The sequence below is a fragment of the Rattus rattus genome, chromosome 4 (genome assembly GCF_011064425.1).
Source record: "Rattus rattus isolate New Zealand chromosome 4, Rrattus_CSIRO_v1, whole genome shotgun sequence".
Taxonomy (NCBI): domain Eukaryota; kingdom Metazoa; phylum Chordata; class Mammalia; order Rodentia; family Muridae; genus Rattus; species Rattus rattus.
Window position 1 is genome coordinate 113417024 of NC_046157.1, and position 16628 is coordinate 113433651.

General features: G+C 47.6%; 1 protein-coding gene across 2 annotated transcripts in view; it reads left to right on the plus strand.

Moving 5' to 3' along the window:
- Positions 1-4720: 4720 nt before the first annotated feature.
- Positions 4721-16628, plus strand: part of Cnga3 (cyclic nucleotide gated channel subunit alpha 3) — a 41990-nt gene continuing 30082 nt past the window's right edge. For both annotated transcript variants that reach the window (XM_032899516.1, XM_032899517.1), the window contains exon 1: positions 4721-4808. The gene's annotated coding sequence lies outside the window, so the exon portion shown is untranslated. The remainder of the gene's footprint in view (positions 4809-16628) is intronic.

Sequence of the window (16628 nt, forward strand, 5' to 3'; positions counted from 1 at the left end):
CTTATCTGAGTGTGTGTTCTTCTACACAGTCAGAAGAGCCGTGAGGCCCCGGCAGAAATACCTGTGCTTTGGCCCACGCAAGGGCACAACTTGGGTACTTTTGAGTCAACCTTCACCTGAAAATACCTGGTCTTTGGCACATGCAAATTTGTTTGAACTAGAAAGATTTCACATAATTAGAATGGTAAAACCGTTAATTCTCTTTCTGTTGGGTTTTTTTTTTTTTAAAGCAATGTATATTGCACACAGAATAAGCAATGAGTTATAGGCTCTGGGGAGATGAGCAAAGTGCTTGTTACAGGCATTTAGGGACTGAGTTTGGATCTCTAGCCCCTGTGCAAAAGTCAGGCACAGCAGCTCACACCTGAGTCCTCAGAGCTTGTGGAGGTAGAGACAGGAGGATTCCCAGACATTGCTAACCAGCCAGTCCAGCCAAAAAGTGAGCTCCAGGTTCATTGAGATGCTTTGTCTCAGAAATATGGTAGACAGAAACAGAGGAATAACACCTTGCAATAACCTCTGATCTCTATACATGCACAGACAGGCACGGGCACAAGCAGAACACACACACATTTATTTACACAATGAAACTGAATAAGTGAAAGCTACATGAAATATCTCTGAATCCCACTTAGCTAATATTGGCTATCGATAACAAATCCCAGAAGATGATGCAGATCATCGTGCTTATCTTAAATTTCAAAAGTTAAGAATCGACGGCGTGACCCTTAAGTCACACAGGTGCCTACTCACGATCCGATTCAAGCCCTCGGGCATGGTTACTGCCCATCCCCCTCGCCACGAGAGCACCTAACTCACAGCTGGATAGAACCGGACAGGCCAGGCACCCTTGTTCTATCTTCCCTCTGCTCCTGGTGGCTCGGTAGTACACTAAGCCCCCACAGAATCCTCCCTGCTCCCTGGCATGGTCTGCCTGAGGCTCAAGCTGCACAGGGATCACCTAGTCCTTGTGTCCCCTCCCGATCTCACTGCCCTGTCAGGAAAAGGAAGCAGCACTTTTTCCACAGTCCCCTTCTGTGATCTATTTTAGCTTGGAGTTTCTGAAGATGTCCTTCCTGGCTCTCTTGGTGCCATAGGGCGGTTGGGGCATCCCATTAACTCTCCTGGAATGGTTTGGCACTGATTGATCCTACATGTGCATAGAAGATTGACGTTTTTCCAAACTGAGCCGGGCCCAGTCATTCCTCCCTCACATTGCGACATCCCTTAGACGACACTTTGTCAATACCACAGGTCCCCCAGAGGACACTCCACTTGAGTAGGTCTTGTGCCAAACTTGGACCTTTTATGTTCTTAGGACCTTGCTACTAGATGCCTGTGATGGTTTGTATATACATGGCCTGGGGAGTGGCACTATTAGGAGGTGTGGCCTTGTTGGAGTGGGTGTGGCCTTGTTGGAGTGGATGTGGCCCTGTTGGAGTGGGTGTGGCCCTGTTGGAGTGGGTGTGGCCCTGTTGGAGTGGGTGTGGCCTTGTTGGAGTGGGTGTGGCCTTGTTGGAGTAAGTGTGTCACTGTGAGGGTGGGCTTTAATACCCTCATCCTAGCTGCCTGGAAGTCAGTCTTCTGCTAGTAGCCTTCAGATGAAGATGTTGAACTCTCACCTCCTCCTGCATGATAATGGACTGAATCTCTAAAAGCCAGCCCCAATTAAATGTTGTCCTTTATAAGATTTGCCTTGGTTATGGTGTCTGTTCACAGCAGTAAAGCCCTAACTAAGACAATGCCCCTGCAGTTGAATACATAGAAACACCCCTTTCTGTCTTTGTCTAATCATTGCCTGCCCCAAGTTATCTGTTCCTTCCCGCCCCCCCGCCCAGTAGTGTAAGTTCTTTAGGGATAACTAGTGCTACACACATTGATACCTAATGGCCAATTACATGCCCAGACCCGCACCAACTTCTGTGTCTCCCTCCATCAGGTACAGTAAACCTCTCCATTTCATTGAGAATTCCACAAGGTCTTATTTTCTGCACTCTCCTCGAGTCTTGGAAGTGGTGTGTAGTTCAGAAACCAGCAGACAAGGGGACTTTCATGTTGCAGGATGATGTTCAAAAAGTCATACGTGGTAACCACTGCATTTTCCAAACAGGGCTTTAAAAATCATTCAGAGCTCTGAACCATCTCCAGACAAACAGAAGACACCATCTGCTTCCTGCCTTCCAGGGGATGAGCCAGTGGAGGACAGCTCCAAGTTGTAGCATAAATCACTGGTGTTAGAGAAAAAAAAAAATAAAGAATTGTTTCCTGATGGCGAAGACAAAACAATTGCACAAGACGCGTCAGAAATTCTCTGGAATGTGGACACTAAGTCTCATGATGAAGTTGAGTCTTACAAACTCATTTTTTCTCGAGTATTAGGTTAATTTCAAGTTCCTTCTTGGAACATAAACAGTAAAACAGGCGGCCTCTACCCTACCCATGCTCACAGCTTTGACTTGAAATGTTTTCCATTTGGTTGATTAGGGGTTTTTTTGTTTTGTTTTGTTTTTTGTTTTTTTGTTTGTTTTTTTTTCTTTCGCCTTGGGCTTGTTTTGTTTGTCCTTGTCATTTTGTCTTCTGGAACTCTGAGCCATGGTGACCATGGGTGTGCTAGAACACACTGTGCAACTGTGCAGCACAGGCTGCCCTCTGATTTCAAGTCCCCACACCCTCAAAGAGCCAGGACTATGGGCATGTGCTGCCGTGACTGGCTTCAGCTTTGTTTTGTTCCATTTCTGCTCGCTCTTTGTCTGAATCTCTTGGATCTAAACAAGACTGAGGTTTTTCAGAGACATTTTTTTTCTAGGCTTTGTTTCCCATTTTTACAATGAGTGTACAGGACACACATGTGTACACACTTACCTATTTTTCTAATTCTTATTTTTCAAGTGAAGGCTCTGGGCTTCAACGTTTCAACTTTGGAGTAGGCGTGAACGAAGATGATCTACCCCATGGAAAGGCAATTTTGATGAGTATTTCTAAGAACTTCCATAGAAGCTCCTTGGAGACGTCCCAGTGGGCTGGTTGCTGTACAGTCTGGTTTTGTGGCTCTTTTTTGTTTTTCCTTTGTGGTATTGGTCGTGAGAGCCTGGCACTCAAGACAGCCAGTTCTTGTCAGATGAAAAGGCTCAGTTGTCTCTGGGAATCTGCTTTGAATCAAGGGTTCAGAGCCAGAGATGGCAACTGTCAGTGATGGAGAGATGGGAATCTTTCCTCCTCCTCCTCCTCCTCCTCCTCCTCCTCCCTCCTCCTCTTCCTCCTCCTCCTCCTCCTCCTCCTCTTTGTCCTCCTCCTCCTCCTCCTCCTCCTCCCCTCCTCCTCCTCCTCTTCCTCCTCCTCCTCCTCTTCCCCTCCTACCTTCCTTCCCTCCTTCCTCTTCCTCCTCCACCTCCCTCCCTCTTCCTCCTCCTTCCTTCCTCCTCCTCTTCCTCCTCCACCTTCCTCCTCCTCCTCCTCTTCCTCCTCCTCCACCTCCCTCCCACTTCCTCCTCCTTCCTTCTCCTCCTCCTTCCTTTTCTTCCTCCTCCTCCTCCTCCCTTCTCCTCCTTTTCCTTCTCCTCCTCTTCTCCCTTCCTCTTCCTTCTCCTCTTCCTCCTCTTTTTCTACTTCTCAACTTCCTTCTCCTTTTCTTCCTCCTATCTTCTTTCTCTTCCTTCTCTGCTTCCTCCTCCCTCCTACAACTCTTTTCCTTCCTCTCCTTCTCCCTCTCTTCCTCTCCCTCCTTCTCTTCCCCATCCTTATCCCCCTCTTCCTCCTTTCTCCTCTTCCTCTTCCCAGCTGGAGATTGAAGCAGGGCCTCACACATACTAGGCAAATATTCTGCCCCATAAGTCACCATTCTTAGCAATGTTGTCCTGTTCACCTGCACCCACTGTGCGTAAATCTCGTTTCTCAAACTGCACAGGCTTATTGGGGAAAAAGAACCAAAAAACTCTTATCTCCAAGGAGAGCTTTAATCCCTCTGAATTCAATACAGAGTAGGGACTACTAGCTGAGTTGGTGGGTTTTAAATTTTGGTTCTGTGCATCTAGAGTATCAGTTCTCAGCCTTCCTAATGCTTCAATGCTTAAATACTGTTCCTCATATTGTGGTGACCCCTGGCCATAACATTTTTTCACTGCTACTAACTATAATTTTGCTACCATTAATCATAGTAATGTATGCGATACCTGATACGAAGGAGATCTGATATATGACCCCTGTGAAAGGGTCGTTCAATCTCCAAAGGGGTCGTTACTCACAAGTTGAGAACCACTGGTCTGGAATATAGTGTGGTAGAAAAAAAACAAAAAATGAAGAATATGCATCCCAAGAGAAGCTTGTTTCTAAAAGCATCGCTAAGAGTATAGATTGTACAATTGCACATTGTAGATAAGCATAGTACACACACACACACACACACACACACACACACACACACACACACACACTCTCTTCAGGCCGCATGATTCTTACTGTTCTGACTTAGTGTGAACTACTGGAAGCTGTCTATGGTGTCCACGAGATCAGGAGAAAAGTCCAAAGTTGACAGCTGGACTATTGCTTTCTTGCTTCCTGCTACCTCCTCCTCCTTTGGATACAATCGAGCAGTGACTTCTGCCTTTCTCCAGGCTGCCTTTGAATCTCAGGCGCCTCAGCTGACTCTCCCAGTCAAAGGAGGCAACGGGCTACTCCGCCCGCCTGCTGGCCCCAGAAGACCTTCCTGAACAGCTGAGGAGCAGGAGAAAGAAGTCTGAGCTTCTCAGAGACCAAAGAGTGGAGTCGCTCTTCCAGATCCAGGTGCACCGAGAAGCCCAAACTTTGACGGGGTAAGTAAGGACTCAAGGAGGGTTGAGCTGGGAGTTGCTTGGGCACTGCGCTGGGAAAGCAGAGTCCCGGCTGAATCCGGACTCCACCTTCGAGCTGCCAGTCCGGGTGCTAGTCGTGTGTCGCTGTCCGCAGCCCACGGTGCTGAAACAGGTCCTGTCCTGCCTGTCTCCGCAGGCGTAGGAGACACCCCACACTCTTCCAGTGCACTTGGAACAAGAGCAAACATCCTCGATGCTCCCCATAAGCATTCCCTTTCTGCAGACTTTCTGAGCTAAGCCCGCTAAGCCGTCCAGTAGCCAAACAAAAAGAAACGGGAGGGCTCTGCCGGGACAGGACCGAATCCAGCCATAAGTTTTCTCCCCACACTGCTCAGAGGCAGCATCTTCAGGAAGGGGCTCAAAATCCATCTCGTCCCCCTGGCTCACCGAATTAGAGTCAGCTCCAAAATCGCACCTAGGACACTTGGGTCCATGAGGGACCAGGCAGGGGGTGTGAGCAGCTTTTTGCAAACCCTACTCAGCCTAGAAAGACAAAGAGATGGGTGGACTGAGGAAGGAGTGAGGAATTTATTTAAGAAGGAAGCTTCTTTTTTCATTTCTAATGAAAAATTTATACTGGACTTAGCCACGGGGCCAGAGGCTTAGAGGCTAGAGTAGAGTTGGTGGCCCCTGATCCCTTAAAATCCGCTTATCTGATAAAGTGTCTGGCTGGGTCCTCAGAATTTCCTCAATAACTCCGCACTCCCCTTTGTCTCCCACCCCCTTCTCCACTCCCAGCCCACCCTTGACAACCTCAGGTTGCTGACCTACTACTGGCTACCCTGGGCTGGAGCTGGGGAGCTAGGAAGCGGAGAGAGCTGGCCCCATGTCCCCCCCCCATTGTCTCCCTTTCCAATGCTGTTGGGACTTTGATCCACAGAAGCAAGCGCCTTCCTAGACACAGCTTACCTCCTTCAAGAAGGGAACTTAAGTGGTGTGGAGTTTGCAGCCTTCCATAGGTATTGGTGAAACTGAGCCTCACAGGTGAGACCCATTTGCTCAGGCTCTCCCCCCTGTAACTCTATCTACCCTGGGTAACCTCTCCCCAGAAACCAGACTGTCCCATATGGGCAAACATCATCCATTCTTATTCTGGGCTCAGACCTGGGTGCAGAGGGGTCTGCTTCACCATCCCCAATGCCTCATCCCTCAAAGCTTTAGACAGAGGCCCACCACCTGGGTTCAAAGACCATCCCATAACAGGGAGCCCAGCTCTGCACCAGCATTCTCTGTGGATCTTCTTCCACCCCAAACACCATCACTCCTTAAGACAGGCAGTGACGTAGTTGTCTGGTCATGGCACTCAGCAAGTGAGTGCAGTGTGCACCTCCCTAAGTGAGAATTCACAGGAAAGGGAGCCTGTAGGACCCGGAGAGGGACATGCTTGTCACGACCAAACCAAACTTCTACGCCAAGATTCTGGCTGTAGGAAATGCAGTTGTGTCATGTGGAACATTCTAGGGATTTCAGCTGAGTTCTGAGGGATCCTCTGATGTTAGTGGGGATAGATGTGGAATTTGTTCTATTTCTTTTTCCTCCTCAACCTCTTCTCCACCCACCTGGATTGGGGGGCTGTCCTCCATGACCCTTGATGCCAGAAATGGTTGCTCTCTGATGGCTGTCGGTATGGCACAAGATCTCAGTCATTTTCCTTGGGGTTTTCGTCAGGACTTTGTGTACCTCCGATGCACCTGACTTTATGCCTTTTCTGTTCTCATTCACTGTCAGCTGCAGGATGTGCTTCTAGTTAAGAATGGGGTTGCTATGGTGACCAGTCTCCGGTTGCCATGGCACCCAGAGGTAAACAGTTGGAAGCTGCACAGGCTCTTCTCTAGTTCTGAAAGATTGCTCTGGCTGCTTCCTGCAGGAGTCTTGCTCTGACACCCCCCCAAGTCCCCCATGCTGCCCACTTCAAAACTCACAACCCCCTCCCCCACCACAAAGCCGGAAGGTTGAGATGGGTCGGTCCTTTTCTCCCCACACTGCACACTCTGGGGCTGGGGGCGGGGGAGAATGGCTTCCCTCTGGCCTCTCTTATTCCGTACCTATGACTCCTTAGTACAAAGTTCAGTGGGAGAAACAGAATTAAATTAATTAAGCAGGCACAGTCTCTGCCCTGGGGGACTTCTCCGAGCAGCGTGAGAGATGATGAGGCTAACAACACCTCTGAGTGGCCCGCTTTCTGGACTGCAGTAGACATAGCCAACAGCCCTGAAGTTGAAGAGATGTTGAGGATTGTTCCAGTCAGAGTGCTTCTCAGGAAAGGTCACCTTGAGAGTAACTGAAGCTGAGGGAAACCCAAAGGATTCTCTTAGGGGGAGGGGTAAAGCAGAAGTGTGTGGCTGGTCAGGAGGTGGGAGGCATTGTGGGGGCTTAGCCTGTGGCTCATGCAGCATTGATTCTGTGATGTACTAGGACTCTACATCATGGGTTCCTGAGAAGAAAAATATGATTAGAGCCATCTTTCAGAAAGATCTTACAGCCAGGCTTAGAGGTTTGATCATCCATCCATCCACCCATCCATCCATCCATCCATCCATCCAACCCAAACTCATTAAGAACCTCTCTGTCCTACATGCCAGGCTCTAGAAAGATAAAAGGCAGCTAAGAAGCTACCTCTGTCTGGTTCCCAGCTATATACCCACAGCCTAGCTGAGCCTCTAGCAGCTGCCAAGTCCTCGAGCCATTTCTGAAGTGAATGGTGGATGTGGCAGAAGGTATCTCTGGTTAATTTGTGGTAACTGAACGGACTTGGGAAAGCCTCATCTGAGGCAGTAAGAACTGTGAGAGCGAAGGCAGCTAGTCTTAGCTGAGTGGCCAGCTGGCTCTGACCATCTTCCAAGTATCAATCTAGGTAGGACTGAAGCACAGGACTCACGGTGCTTCAGAATGGTACTGTGACATTTGAGACAGTGCTCCCCCCAAGGAAATCTCCCCTTTAGACATGCAGCGCTCTTCACAGAGCCCCTGTGTGGCAGTGAACTCCCAGGACCCCCTCTGTTATCTGCAGGGCGTCTTCACCTTGGACTGCCCATACTACAGTGGAGGGGTTAAAGTTAGAGAAGCTTTTGCTCACTCACTGCCTAGCTGGGCCACAGGGTGACTTGGAACGAGCTATTTAGTCATTCTGGATCTCAGCTTGTGCAACTGTTAAGTAATACTTCCATTTGGCTGTTGGGGGAGTCTGTTTTTTCCTTCTAACATATGAACCCTGGAAGTCAAACTCAGGTCTTCAGATTTAGCAGCAATCCTCTTTACCCACCGAACATCTCACCATCCCGAAGCGAGCGCTTTGTAACAGCTCCTGAACTCAGATATAACTATCAGTATTTCCAGCCATGGCAACTGATTACTTTCATAATCATACCCCAAAGGTTAGTTAGCAACAGACACCTCCTGTGGTTGTGTGGAGAAGTCATCCTTGGAGAAGTGCTGAGGTTCCTGGCCTGGCCTTACTAGTACGGGGCCTGGGCAGGAAAGACAGTAGTATCAAGAGAGCAGCAATGGGGAGACTCCCCAACTCCAGTAAAAGCTGGGAACCACTTTTATCTTCTTGCAACGCCAATTCAAACAGCCGGCTCCTGTTGCAAAGCCTTGTGAGTACACTTGAACCCGAGGAATCTAGGGCCCTGGTAGCTCTGGTCGTCTCTGGAGAAGATCAAGACCCGTCCTAAGCACAAGACAGGCTTGGACTAACCACTGTAATTGGTAATCGCGTTCCGGTTTCAGAACATTCTCCTTCACCCCCAGTCCTTTCCCGTTCCTGGAAACAGTGCTCATTTTTCTTCCCAGGCAGGAATTGAAACTCTGCAGCTGGCATCTGGAAGCTTCTTGCTTCTGTTGTGAAAATGCATAGAGTTTAGAGGAGGGAGGAGCCCACCACCATTTCCTCAGGAAACAATGAACTCCCCTAATTCAAGCACACTCCCTCCGTCTTACTGCTGGGGCAAGCCTGGGCTTCGGATGTGTGCACACTCTGCAAAGACCCTCACATTCTCACTTCCCATCTCAGCCCTGAACACATCCCAGGACACCCTGATGCACCTTATCTAAGACCTGAGATGTCCTCTGGGACCCTGTGATCAGGTAGAGGATATCATGATGTTTACTGCTCCCAGAAATTGCCCTTGGATCTCTAGAGTCAGGGATTAAACCCAAAGACCCATCGTTAGATTAGTGCTGACTAATTAGGTAGTCCTGGCTGTATGAATTCTTTACCTCAGCACACCTGTCTGGGAAGTGAATAGCACAGTTACTGCCTCATAGAGTTATTGGTAGGATTAAATTAGTTGATACAAGTAAAAGTTTGTAGTGCAGTACCTAGCATAGTCTGTACTCGAATTGTCATGATGCTAGTGGTGGGAGTGGTTGTGGGGGTGGTACTGATTTTATCCGTTACTTCTCTGTTGCTACAATAAAACACCACAACCAAAACAAACTTATAAAATGAGAGCCCATCATGGTGGGAAGGCATGACAGCAACAGTCATGGCTGCAACAGGAACAGGCGTGGATGCAACAGTTACAGGTATGGCTGCAACAGGAACAGGTGTGCAGCCAGAGCGCCAAGCAGAGAGAGGCTGGAAGTGGGGTGATGCTGCATACTCTCAAGGTCCTCTCCAGTGGCATGCTTCCTCCAATAAGGATGGACCTTAACCACCTCCTCAAATAGTATCATCCACTGGAAACCAAGTGTCCAAGCACAAAACCTATGTGGGACACTCTCATTAAACCTCCATGATGGTGGTGGTAGTGATGGTGGTCATGGTGATGGTAATGATGGTGGTGGTGGTGATGGTGGTGGTGGTGATGGTGGTGGTGGTGATGGTGGTGGTGGTGATGGTGGTGGTGCTGGTAGTGATGGTGGTGGTAGTGGTGGTGGTGGTAGTGGTGGTGATGGTGATGGTGATGGTGATAGTGGTGATGGTGATGATGGTGGTGGTGAGAATGGTGGTGATGGTGATAGTGGTGGTGCTGGTAGTGATGGTGGCAATAGTGGCAATGTGGCGATGGTGGTGATAGTGATGATGAAGGTGCTATTTTGACATTTCTCCCTTTAATCATGTTTACATTTTGGGTTGTCTATTGTATTTGTACTGTGTTTAGTCACTGTGTTTAGTCAGTTTCTCATAGCAGATATTATGAATTCTGTATTTTAGGGCAGCCTAATTTTAGATGGAGTATTGTTTCTTTCAAAGAAATAATTTACATAACACAAAGGTTACTCACTTAAAGTATTGAATTTTTAATGTATCCACAGTTTTGGAACCATCACAATATAATTTTAGAGCTTTAAACATCCCCAAAAAGACACCCTGTGCTTATTAGCATCCCTCGTCTTTCTAGATTCCCTTCTCCAACCTTGGCAATTACTCTACTTTCTCTCTTTAAGGAGTTATCTATTCTTCAAGTTTCCATGAAATCACAGTCTTCCATGTCTGGCTTTTTCCACTCAGCACAATGCCCATCCATGTTACAGAATGTAACAAGGATGTAAAAAACAGAGTATTCCATTCTTTTTCCTTGATTGGTAATGATCCATTCTGTGGATTTACCATGTGTTATTGGTCCGTTTGTTTGTTGACTGACATTTAGACATGATCGGTGGACATCTTTCCATTGATTTATATCTCCTTCAAGACCTCCTAACTCGTCTTTTGTGTAAAGCCAAACTCTCAAGCATGGCTTGTCTTAGAAGGCTTTGGGGACTTTCCTTCTGCATCACCCTAAAACTGCAAGAGTGCATCTGACCCTCGGAACTGGGGACGGCTGTGTCTGTCCAGCGGCTGGTTCACAGGGCTCAGAGTGAGTCAAGTCTCAGTACCTGAGAATTTCTCTTCCACCCTGTAGTTTTGGGGTGGGAAGGAAGAATATAACAACCATTACAAGTGGCTCGAGAGGGGTTGGGGATTTAGCTCAGTGGTAGAGCGCTTGCCTAGCAAGCGCAAGGCCCTGGGTTCAGTCCCCAGCTCTGGAAAAAAAAAAAAAAAAGTGGCTCGAGAAAAGGTTCCAGACACAGAGCACGGTGAAAACTGTTGACTGTTTGGAGTTTGGTTTAACCAAGTGAACCTGTCCAGCCCCCATGAGATGGAAATTTCCAGTGTGGATCACTCACCAGGTTGTGTGAGGATCCAGTAAGTTAATACACAGTTCAAGATGTTGGAGCAGAGACCAGAACGTGCAGAGAGCAGGTGCCCAGGTCACGTGAGGTGGCCCTATGGTAAGGGCCATCCTTCAAGTCTCTGCCACTTCTCTGACCCCATAGGCTTTTTATTCAATTCTCTATACAAGTACAGGGAATCTGGAGAAGCAGTTTTTTAAGTAGAATGAAGGGTTTCTCCAAGGACTTCAGGCTTTAGTGAAAGAAAAGAGAAGTACAAGGTTATTGGCATGCATGTCGATGCCTGACCTAATCACATGGCAAACAACAAAGCCATAACTGAATCCCATGGTGTCAGAGTCTCAGTCCACCCCTTGAAGGTGCGCAGCATAATGGTTAACGGGGGTTGGTGTTGAACGAACAGCGTGGTTGTTTGGAGGGACCTCCTCATGGGTCCCAGAGGCACGGTTAGGGTCTCTCCCCTATCACATGGCTCTCCATCCTGCCTCTGTGTCTGTTCCAACCCCTCCAGCACTATCCCTTCCCACCTACCCCAAGGCACAGACCTGTACTCTCCAGCATCATAACCCTCAGGGACAGGCCTAGTCCTAGTCCCTGGAATGTACTGGGCAAGGAGTGTATGAAAGGATTGGAGGGGGGACCAGGGAAGAGACGAGGTCATTATTTAGTCACATTATAAAGAAATAGAAGCAACCCGAAATGGTGTGTGCATGGTTCCCTGCCCACGGTCTAGAGCACACAATGCACATGCATTTGGGAGACGCCTCATGAACCATTGCTAAGCTCTGACCTGTGAGTCCATTTCAAGGTCACCTTCATAGCTGGCAGGATGTATCTTTTCCCTGTTTCAGAAAATAAAGTTATGTTTCACACTGCTAGATCTTTACAGGGTGGATGGTAAACCAAAGAAGCCCCATTGTGGACTTCAGAGCCAGACAGAACCAAGGTCAGCTTTTCTCAATTTCGACCTCAGCATCTATACTACCTCAGGGGCCCTGAAGATGAGCAGCTGCAGACATGGGAGCCACGCCCACTCTGACCTCTCCAGTGTTAGCAGTTTCCCAGTGTTTGTTTGCTTGTTTATCTTTTTTCAGCGTAGCCATGGGGTCATTGACCATTTTTGTGAGAACTTCTTGAATGTTATCAGGAGATGTGACAGTATCATTCTCTTGAGATACCATGACTGAAGGACTGGTAAGGGAGAAGGAGAAGTGGGGGGAGAGGAGGAGGAGGAGAGGAAGAGGAAGAAGAAGAGGAGGAGTGGGGGGAGAGGAGGAGGAGGAGAGGAAGAGGAAGAGGAGGAAGAAGAAGAAGAAGAAGAAGAAGAAGAAGAAGAAGAAAGAGCCCCTAGTCTGCCCTTCTTCTATGAACTGTACTTTTCTTAAGATTTATTTATTTATTTATTTATTTATTTATTTATTTATTTATTATACTATATATAAGTACACTGTAGCTGTCTTCAAACACACCAAAAAGAATCTCATTACAGATGGTTATGAGCCACCATGTGATTGCTGGGATTTGAACTCAGAACCTCTGGAAGAACAGTCAGTGCTCTTAACCACTGAGCCACCCCTCCAACCCTATGAACTGTACTCTTATCAAGTAACTAAAGAGTTAGTACTTGTCTCTGTCAAGAACATCTCAGTGTATTGAGGAGGAACTGTAGAGAATCCGGAACCTACAATCTCTGATGAGATAGAGTCTGGTTATCGATCACCAACCAGAAGCTACGGTCAGGTTCAGCGTGGCTTCTGACAGAAGAATACAGCCCCACCCCTTGTGATGTCACCCTGCCCCTCCCCCCAAAAAACCGGGGGTCCTTATTTGAACACCCCTCAATGTGATTGTCAGCACATAAGGCATGGCTTAGGGTTGGAACTGGCAAGATGTGTAGCATAGGATAGTGCAAGGCAAAGGAGCACACAGAGGAAACTTTAAATTAGAGCCTATCAATAAGTATGTAGTCATTCAAAACACACGGTCCTTCTTTGAATTCTGATCCTCTTTACCTCTTTATAAAGATGATCATTTATTACACTTATGACCCAACTAGACCGGAATCTTCCGGGTTATATTTACCCATAATGAGACACATTTTGCCCTGTCCAACCTGAAAGATAAAATTAAAAGAGAAATTAGGTTTACCCCTAAACATTGAGGAACCTGGGTCTCTTAGTAACTCAGTTCCCACAGGGTTAAATATCTAACTAGTTAGTGGTGATAATCCCTCTCCCAAAGCCAAAACAACACAGAACAAGAACAAGAACCTTCGTGCAGGTGGGTTATTTGGGGAGAGATTTGAAGGGAGGGCAGTAGGGGCTTTGGACCAAAAAAGGGAGGGATGGACAGCAAAGCCACCATACATCACCAAACAGACCATAGCTCTCAGAGGCAAGGCCTCTCTAAGGAGCCCACAGACTTCCTCAAAACTCTCTTCCCGAGGGATAGAAGACTGCACATCCTCTGAGCCCCGTTTCAATTAACCAAGCGTCGCCCAGGGGTATTAAGTCTGTTAAGTGCCTCTGGGTTTGTGCCTGACAGAAGAGCTGAAGTGTTGTAAGAAGACGTTCCTCAGGGGAAGCAGGTTGAAGGGCCGCAGCACAGCTGAGGTATTACCAGGCTACCCAGCATGATCCAGTTGGCATAGCAACAGCTGAACTGAAAGATGAGCAGGAAGAATACGCAGGAGTGGACCATGGATTCCTATTGTCCAGGCCCAGTTACCACACTGTGAAGTTACACACACCCCAACTCCCTACTTTGACAGATGCTCTTTCATCGTGCCTTTGAGGTTGACCAGACTGTGACAGCATGGCGACATCTGACTCCTAGTCTATGACCTGTGCTCTACCGGCCCTGGGTCCACCTTGTGTTGCAAGGATCCTTACGCACGTCCATGTGAATACTCTGCCAAAACGACCCCACTCTCCCTTCCCTCTTCCTTCAGAGACGACTGCCCCCTGGCCGCACCTGGATCTAGAGGAGTGCATAGTAGGACCACACCCAGGAAGCGTCCTAGGGTCCTAGTTCCTTTCCATTGCTGCAATAAAAACCATTCTGACCAAAATCGACTCGAGGAGGAAAGGTTTTGTTTGGCTTACATGCCCATACATCACAGTCCACTTACCAAGTAACTAGGGAGTTAATACTTGTCTCTCTTAAGACTACCTCAGTTTATTGAGGAGGAACTGTAGAGGATCTGGAACCTGGGAGAAGTCAGGGCAGAAACCCAAGCAGCAAAACATGGACTCCGGAACTGAAGCAGAAACTGTGGAAGAAAGCTTGGCTACCGGCTTCTTCTTCAAGTCTCATTCAGCCTCAATTCAACTCAGAGCCACCTGTCCCGGAATGTCACCACTCACTGTGGGCTGGACCCTCAGACATCGAAATGCCCCTGACGATTTACCGACTGGCCTCTGATGGAGGCCTTTTCTCAACCGAGGTCTCCTTTCAAAGGAGTCTCTTGATTGTCTTTCTACCAAGTCCCCCAAGCTGCTTTAAAACTTGCCGTGGACCCCACTGGGCTGTTAGCTCCTTCCACAGAGAACAGAGGATGTTCTAGAAGCTGGGGTTTATAATCTATTATTATTCTCTGATAAATCCAGGCTTCTAAAGTGTTCTCTAGCACATAGTAAGTGCTCTGTTTAAAATGTTCAATGGGGACTGGAGAGATGGCTCAGTGGTGAGCACTAACTGCTCTTCCAGAGGTCCTGAGATCAATTTCTGGCAACCATATGATGGCTCACAACCATCTGTGATGGGACCTGATGCCCTCTTCTGGTGTGTCACATATAGTGAATAAATACATATAAGAAATCTTTTTTTAAAAAATGTCGAACGGACAATTTTAAGTCTATATTTTTTTTGCTTTTATTTTTCTAAAGATTTATTTATTTATTTATTTATTTATTTATTTATTTATTTATTTATTTATTTATTATGAGTACACTGTAGCTGTCTTCAGACTCACCAGAAGAGGGCATCGGATCCCATTACAGATGGTTGTGAGCCACCATGTGGTTGCTGGGAATTGAACTCAGGACCTCTGGAAGAGCAGGTACTCTTTAAACAAGCTGGGGACCCAACAGGACCAGCCTAGGCAAGCGCTCTACCACTGAGCTAAATCCCCACCCCATCAGCAGCCAGTACTCTTAACCACTGAGCCATCTCTCCAGCCCTTTTTGCTTTTATTTTAAGTTTATTGCTTTTAGCCAATCTCGTCCATCAACTCTAAAGTCTCCACAGGTGTGGTACTTTGAAGGAGGAGTGCCCCTGCCCCCATAGTCTCGAACACTTGGTCCCCAGTTGGTGAGGATGTTTGGGGAGCATTAGTGGTGCGATCTTCCTGGAGGAAGTCACTGGGGGCAGCAGGCTTTCAGAAGAATCTTGTACTATCTCCAGCGTGCTCTCTGGTGTGTGCTTTGCATTTGATGATGCGATGCTCTGTGCCCTGCTCCTGCTGCCTGTTGCTTGCTGCTGTGCTTCCTTACCACAGTGGACTCTCACCCTCTGAAACCATAAGCCCAACAAAACTATTCAACTTGCCCCATCCACAATGTCTTTTTACTGCCACAGAGAAGCCTCAACTACACCAGACATCTCCAACTGGAATCCCTCTCTTTTTAAACCTGTCCCCTTTCCTAGTTCCTGCCTCCAGTGATTTGCAGCTCTGCTCTGAAGACCAACTGTGATGGCAACATCCTCAGCCCCTCCCCCATTACTAGCCCTTGTACTCACTGATATGGTATCCTTGCACATTCTGCCTATTCTCTGATTTTTTTTTTCAGTTTATCCAATTCATTATCGAGGACAGGCAACTATTTAGTGCAGGCTGCTACTCTCTCTCCTCCTGGGACCCTGCAGCAGATTTTAGCTGCTCTTCTCACTCATACCCAGGTCCCCCTGAATACATCCTTCCTGATGCAGCCAGAGGGACCTTTGTGTCTCTGTCACATCCTCACTGGATGTCAGAATAAAGCCCAAGTTTCTTGGTACCACCTGCAGGGCCATGTTGTACCAGCTGCCTCTCTAGATGGCCTGTCCTTGAAAGAGCTGTCCTGGTTAGTATTTGTCGACTGGACACAAGCTAGAGGTATCTGGGGAGGAGACTCTCAATTGAGAAAATGCCCCTATCAGACTGGCCTGGGGGCAAGCCTCTGAGCTGTTGTCTTGATTGATGATTGATGTGGCATAGCCCGGCCCACTGTGGATGGTGCTACCCCTGGTAGATGGTTCTGGTGTAGGTTGATGTTGGTATGCAGGTGAAGGCAGACACGAGATAAAACAAGGCCTGTCATTGGATGAGAAGGAAGGGAGGTGGGAACAGAGGTTTTAGAAGGAGATGGAGAAGCAGAAGAGAGACAACATGGAGGAAGACGTGAACATCCTTGCCATGCATCTCTACATAGATACAGGTCGTTATGAATATTTCTTAAGGGATAGATTTCTATAGGTCAGTGTATCTTATGTAGGTGGGCGGTTTATATCCTTATCAATTGGTTCTGAGTTTATCGTGTGGATGTATTGTGGATAAAGAATTTAACATGTAAATCTGATTGTTGGGTTGCAGTTCGTTGAGTCTTGATTTTACCAGGTAGCTGGGACCAGAGAGTTCTTGGCTAGCAGAGAGCTGCCAGGAGAGATACTAACCAAGGATAA